We start from the raw sequence: 7,517 nt of genomic DNA, 5'->3' as shown, positions 1-7,517 counted from the left end.
CCCCAAACCTTATAGGAGAACTTTTCATCATTACATCATTATTCAACTGATCTAACTGAACCTTAATCCTCACAGGCTCCGGAGTATTAATCACAGCATCTTACTCCCTCTACATATTCCTCATAACTCAACGAGGAATAACACCTAACCACCTCCTCTCACTCAATCCTTCTCATACACGAGAACATCTTCTCCTTAGTCTCCATATTATACCCGTACTATTACTAATCCTTAAACCAGAACTTATCTGAAGCTGAACATTCTGTATTTATAGTTTAACTAAAACATTAGATTGTGGTTCTAAAGACAAAAGTTAAAACCTTTTTATTTACCGAGAGAGGTCCGGGACACGAAGATCTGCTAATTCTTCTTATCATGGTTCGAGCCCATGACTCACTCGGCCCTTGAAAGATAATAGCAATCTATTGGTCTTAGGAACCAAAAACTCTTGGTGCAACTCCAAGCAAGAGCTATGAATATTATCTTTAACTCATCCTTCCTTCTAATCTTCATTATCCTCACCTTCCCATTAATTTCTTCTCTTTCACCCAAAGAACTTAAACCAAACTGATCATCCTTATATGTAAAAACTGCCGTAAAAATCTCCTTTTTCATTAGTTTAATTCCTTTATTTATTTTTCTCGACCAAGGTTTAGAATCAATCACTACTAACTGAAACTGAATAAACATAGGCCCATTTGACATTAACATAAGTTTCAAATTCGATTTATATTCAATCATCTTCACACCCGTAGCTTTATATGTTACCTGATCTATTCTCGAATTTGCTCTCTGATATATACACTCTGACCCTAACATAAATCGCTTCTTTAAATATCTCCTATTATTCCTAATCTCAATAATTATCCTAGTTACTGCCAACAACATATTCCAATTATTCATTGGCTGAGAAGGAGTTGGAATCATATCTTTCTTACTTATTGGCTGATGATATAGCCGAACAGACGCTAATACAGCAGCACTACAAGCCGTCATCTATAACCGAATTGGTGACATTGGACTAATCCTAAGTATAGCCTGACTAGCTACTAACCTCAACTCATGAGAAATCCACCAACTTTTCATTCTATCAAAAAACAAAGACCTAACCCTACCACTCCTCGGCCTTGTATTAGCTGCAGCTGGAAAATCAGCACAATTTGGGCTACACCCATGATTACCCTCAGCCATAGAAGGCCCCACACCAGTATCAGCATTACTCCACTCAAGTACAATAGTTGTAGCAGGCATCTTTCTTTTAATTCGCCTCCACCCCCTCATCCAAGACAACAAACTAATCCTAACAACCTGTCTATGTCTAGGAGCACTTACTACCCTCTTCACGGCCGCATGTGCCCTAACCCAAAATGATATTAAAAAAATCATTGCCTTCTCAACATCAAGTCAACTAGGACTGATAATAGTTACTATCGGTCTTAATCAACCTCAACTAGCCTTCCTCCATATCTGCACTCACGCTTTCTTTAAAGCAATACTCTTCCTTTGCTCCGGATCAATTATTCACAGTCTTAACGATGAACAAGATATCCGAAAAATAGGAGGTCTTCATAAGCTTTTACCATTTACCTCAACCTCTCTAACAATTGGTAGCCTAGCCCTTACAGGTATACCATTCCTATCAGGCTTCTTCTCAAAAGACGCCATCATTGAATCTATAAACACTTCCCACTTAAACGCCTGAGCCCTAATCCTAACCCTTGTAGCAACATCCTTTACAGCTATCTACAGTCTCCGCCTTATCTTCTTTGCATTAATAAACTATCCCCGATTCAATACACTCTCTCCAATCAATGAAAACAACCCATCAGTAATTAACCCCATCAAACGTCTTGCTTATGGAAGCATTATTGCCGGCCTAATTATTACTCTTAATCTTACCCCAACAAAAACTCAAATCATAACCATATCCCCCTTACTCAAACTATCCGCCCTCCTAGTTACAATCATAGGTCTTCTCCTAGCTCTCGAACTTACTAACCTCACCAACTCTCACTTCAAAATTAATCCTATACTCCACCCCCACCACTTCTCTAATATATTAGGTTACTTCCCCTCCATTATTCACCGACTTTTCCCAAAAACTAGTCTAAACTGAGCCCAACATGTCTCAACACATCTAATCGATCTGACCTGAAGTGAAAAAATTGGACCTAAAAGCAACCTCATCCAACAAACACCCCTCATCAAATTATCTACTAAACCTCAACAAGGCTTCATCAAAACTTATCTAACACTCTTATTCCTAACATTAACCCTAATTACCCTAATCATCTCTACCTAACTACTCGTAAAGCACCTCAAGACAAACCTCGAGTTAATTCTAATACTACAAATAAAGTTAACAACAATACCCAACCCCCTAAAACTAACATTCAACCCCCATCAGAATACAACAAAGCAACTCCTCAAAAATCCCCCCGTACCATATCCAAACTACTCATTTCCTCCACCCCAGTTCAATGTAAACCTCATCCTTCAACCATAAAATACTTACCAACCACAAAAAGCCCTACTAAATAAAACCCAACATACAATAACACCGATCAATCTCCTCATGCTTCCGGATAAGGCTCCGCAGCAAGAGCTGCAGTATAAGCAAAAACTACCAACATTCCTCCCAAATAAATTAAAAACAAAACTAATGACATAAAAGACCCACCATGCCCTACTAATAAACCACACCCAACCCCTGCAGCAATAACTAAACCTAAAGCAGCATAATAAGGAGAAGGATTAGATGCTACACCTATTAAACCTAAAATTAAACCAATCATTATCACAAACATAAAATATACCATTATTCCTACCTGGACTTTAACCAAGACTAATAACTTGAAAAACTATCGTTGTTATTCAACTATAAGAACTAATGGCCACTAATATCCGAAAAACCCACCCACTTTTAAAAATCATAAACCACGCCCTAGTTGACTTACCTGCTCCATCTAACATTTCATTATGATGAAACTTTGGCTCACTTCTAGGACTATGTCTAATCATTCAAATTCTCACAGGACTCTTCCTAGCTATACACTATACCGCAGACATCTCCATAGCCTTCTCCTCAGTAGTTCATATCTGTCGTGACGTCAACTACGGCTGACTTATTCGTAATATCCATGCTAATGGAGCCTCACTATTCTTCATCTGTGTCTACCTCCATATTGCTCGAGGATTATATTACGGCTCCTACCTTTATAAAGAAACATGAAACATTGGCGTAATTCTTCTCTTCCTATTAATAGCAACAGCCTTCGTCGGCTATGTTCTACCATGAGGACAAATATCCTTCTGAGGAGCTACAGTTATTACCAACCTTCTATCCGCATTTCCCTATATCGGAGATATACTAGTACAATGAATCTGAGGGGGCTTCTCAGTAGACAATGCCACCCTTACACGTTTCTTTGCCTTTCACTTTCTACTCCCATTTCTAATCTTAGCCCTAACAGTCATTCACCTCCTATTCCTTCATGAAACAGGCTCTAACAACCCTCTAGGCATTAACTCCGATGCAGATAAAATCTCATTCCACCCATACTTTTCTTACAAAGACCTACTTGGCTTTTTCGTCATAATCTTATTCTTAGCCGCATTAGCCCTATTTATACCTAACCTATTAGGAGATGCTGAAAACTTTATCCCAGCAAACCCACTTGTTACTCCACCACATATCAAACCCGAATGATACTTCTTATTCGCCTATGCAATCTTACGCTCAATCCCTAATAAACTAGGAGGAGTCCTAGCTCTCCTATTTTCCATCTTTATCCTTATATTAGTTCCTCTCCTCCATACCTCTAAACAACGAAGCACCATCTTTCGACCCATAACACAAATCTTCTTCTGACTTCTTGTAGCTAATTCAATTATTTTAACTTGAATTGGAGGTCAACCAGTAGAACAACCATTTATTATAGTAGGACAAATCGCCTCAATCTCCTACTTTTCCTTATTCCTTATTATCATACCACTCACTAGCTGATGAGAAAATAAAATCCTCAGCCTAAACTAGTTTTGGTAGCTTAACTAAAAAGCGTCGACCTTGTAAGTCGAAGACCGAGGGTGCAACCCCCTCCCAAAACATATCAGGGAAAGGAGGGTCAAACTCCTGCCCTTGGCTCCCAAAGCCAAGATTCTGCCTAAACTGCCCCCTGATTGCTATTATAGCGAATAAATGCTGAATTATAAAAATTCAGTTTTTGTACGCCAGAGTGACATATTAATGATATAGTCCACATACCTTAATATACCACATAATACCCTCATTCCATAATAGCTATAACAGATATTATACTACCTCATTACATATACTATGCTTAATCCTCATTAGTCGATATTCCACTATATCATTACATACTATGCTTAATCCACATTAGTCTACTGTCAGCTATTTCATTTCATTAAATTATTTAACCCTCATTAATCTATAATCAATAATTTCATAGCATAATATTTTTCACTTAACCCTACTTTACATGGTATTATTTAATGCCGTTGGTAAGAAATCCCCATTAACCTAATAAATGAAAAAAATTGTACGGTTTGTGGTACATTACTGTTTTATCCCCTACTATTGATCAAAACTGACATTTGATTATGGTTGAACTTCATATAATCCTTGATCGTATCAAGAATGCCAGTCCTCTAGTTCCCTTTAATGGCATATTTATCCTTGATCGTCTCAAGATTTATCTTCCGCCCTGTTTTTTTAGTTCGGTATGAAGCAAATCGCTATTCCCCGGAAGGGCTCATCTGGTTCATTAAGGTAAACTTGAGCTATCCTCGACATTTTTCTTATCATTATCCCATTACTTATCATTCAGGAGATTAGATTGTCAAATTCACCATTACCGAAAGGCATCAGAAAATAGCAGGTTATGAAGGGCCAGTTTGGTTTTTTTGATTAATGCGGCAAATGAGTAGAAAAAACATTGTGATTAACCCCCCCGGAAACAAACCTCCTATAATAGTGCGTGTACAATGCATTTCATTATTCTAATACATTCTTCATTTTATCTGGCATAAATATTTCTATTATTAGGATCGCCCCAGGTTTGGGAAAAAAATCGAACCTTTAAAAAAAAAAAAGTTTTTTCGGTAAAAACCCCCCTCCCCCTTAATATACACGGTTGTCTCGAAAAACCCCTAAAACGAGGGCCGACGTATATTTTTCCATAGAATTGTTGTGATAATTTCTCTATATATAATGTAACAATGTGATGCTAGTGTAGCTTAATTTAAAGCATGGCACTGAAGATGCTAAGATGAAAATTAATTTTTTTCCGCAAGCATGTAAGGTTTGGTCCTGGCCTTAGTGTTAATTGTAACTAGGATTATACATGCAAGTTTCAGCTCTCCCGTGAGAATGCCCTAATTATTCTATTAAATAACTAGGAGCAGATATCAGGCACACATACACGTAGCCCAAGACATCTTGCTAAGCCACTCCCCCAAGGGATTTCAGCAGTAATAAACATTGATTTCATAAGCGCAAGCTTGACTCAGTTAAAGTTAACAGAGTTGGTTAATCTCGTGCCAGCCACCGCGGTTATACGAGTAACTCACATTAACACATCCCGGCGTAAAGAGTGATTAAAGAATGACCTTTAACTACTAAAGTTCAGACCTCATAAAACTGTTATACGTATTCATGAGTGGAATAAACAACAACGAAAGTGACTTTACAAATTAAGGAACCTTGATGTCACGACAGTTGGGACCCAAACTAGGATTAGATACCCTACTATGCCCAACCACAAACTTAGACAACACCTCACTATATTGTTCGCCAGAGTACTACAAGCGCTAGCTTAAAACCCAAAGGACTTGGCGGTATCCCACACCCACCTAGAGGAGCCTGTTCTATAACCGATAATCCTCGTTCAACCTCACCACTTCTTGCCATTACCGTCTATATACCGCCGTCGTCAGCCCACCCTGTGAAGGATCAAAAGTAAGCAAAAAGAATAAAACTCCAAAACGTCAGGTCGAGGTGTAGCAAATGAAGTGGGAAGAAATGGGCTACATTTTTTTCCAAGAATATACGAATGGTAAACTGAAAACACACCTAAAGGTGGATTTAGCAGTAAGAGGAGATCAGAATACTCCTCTGAAATCGGCCCTGGGATAAGCACACACCGCCCGTCACTCTCCTCAAAAATAACTTACCCTTTTTATAAATACATTTCTTCAACAAGAGGAGGCAAGTCGTAACATGGTAAGTGTACTGGAAAGTGCACTTGGAATCAAAATGTGGCTAAATTAGTAAAGCACCTCCCTTACACCGAGGAGATATCCGCGCAATTCGGATCATTTTGAACCTCAAAGCTAGCCTATATATCAATTCAACTAGACCTTATAAATCTAATCCATATTACAATTTTCAATCAAAACATTCTCAACCTTTCAGTATGGGTGACAGAACAATAACCCTAGCGCAATAGCCTATGTACCGCAAGGGAAAGCTGAAAAAGAAATGAAATAAATCATTAAAGTACTAAAAAGCAGAGATCATACCTCGTACCTTTTGCATCATGATTTAGCTAGAAAAACTAGGCAAAAAGACCTTAAGTCTATCTCCCCGAAACTAAACGAGCTACTCCGAAGCAGCATTATAGAGCTAACCCGTCTCTGTGGCAAAAGAGTGGGAAGACTTCCGAGTAGCGGTGAAAAGCCTACCGAGTTTAGTGATAGCTGGTTACCCAAGAAAAGAACTTTAGTTCTGCATTAATTTTTCACCATCTAGACAAGACTTACTCGTCAAAGAAACTTATAAGAATTAATAGTTATTTAGAAGAGGTACAACCCTTCTAAACCAAGACACAACTTTTTAAGGTGGGAAATGATCATAATTATCAAGGTTACCATCTCAGTGGGCCTAAAAGCAGCCACCTGTCAAGCAAGCGTCGCAGCTCTAATCTAATAACTAAACCTTTAATCCAGATATTCATTCACAACCCCCTTTATCCTATTGGGTTATTTTATATTTATATAAAAGAACTTATGCTAAAATGAGTAATAAAGAGAACAAATCTCTCCCGACACAAGTGTACGTCAGAAAGAATTAAATCACTGATAATTAAACGACCCCAAACTGAGGTCATTATATCACTTAATCATCAACTAGAAAATCCTATTCCCCTACTCGTTATCCCTACACAGGAGTGTCACCAGGAAAGATTAAAAGAAAATAAAGGAACTCGGCAAACATAAACTCCGCCTGTTTACCAAAAACATCGCCTCTTGACAAACCATAAGAGGTCCCGCCTGCCCTGTGACAACGTTTAACGGCCGCGGTATTTTGACCGTGCAAAGGTAGCGTAATCACTTGTCTTTTAAATGAAGACCTGTATGAAAGGCATCACGAGAGTTTAACTGTCTCTATTTTCCAATCAATGAAATTGATCTATTCGTGCAGAAGCGAATATAATAACATTAGACGAGAAGACCCTATGGAGCTTCAAACACTTAAATTAATTATGTAATCATCCACT

At 38.2% G+C, this 7,517-nt stretch overlaps 1 non-coding gene across 1 annotated transcript; it reads left to right on the top strand.

Annotated features, from left to right (window-relative positions):
- Window positions 1-5,315: 5,315 nt before the first annotated feature.
- Window positions 5,316-6,274, top strand: LOC145340810 (18S ribosomal RNA). Its single transcript, XR_013886294.1, has one exon. It is a non-coding gene; the product is annotated as an 18S ribosomal RNA (ribosomal RNA).
- Window positions 6,275-7,517: the final 1,243 nt, after the last annotated feature.

Source organism: Carcharhinus amblyrhynchos, unplaced genomic scaffold, assembly GCF_965287045.1.
Source record: "Carcharhinus amblyrhynchos unplaced genomic scaffold, sCarAmb.v2.hapA chromosome_1460, whole genome shotgun sequence".
NCBI lineage: Eukaryota > Metazoa > Chordata > Chondrichthyes > Carcharhiniformes > Carcharhinidae > Carcharhinus > Carcharhinus amblyrhynchos.
The sequence above is the reverse complement of the archived record's forward strand: the minus strand, read 5'-3'. Positions and strand labels throughout refer to the sequence as shown.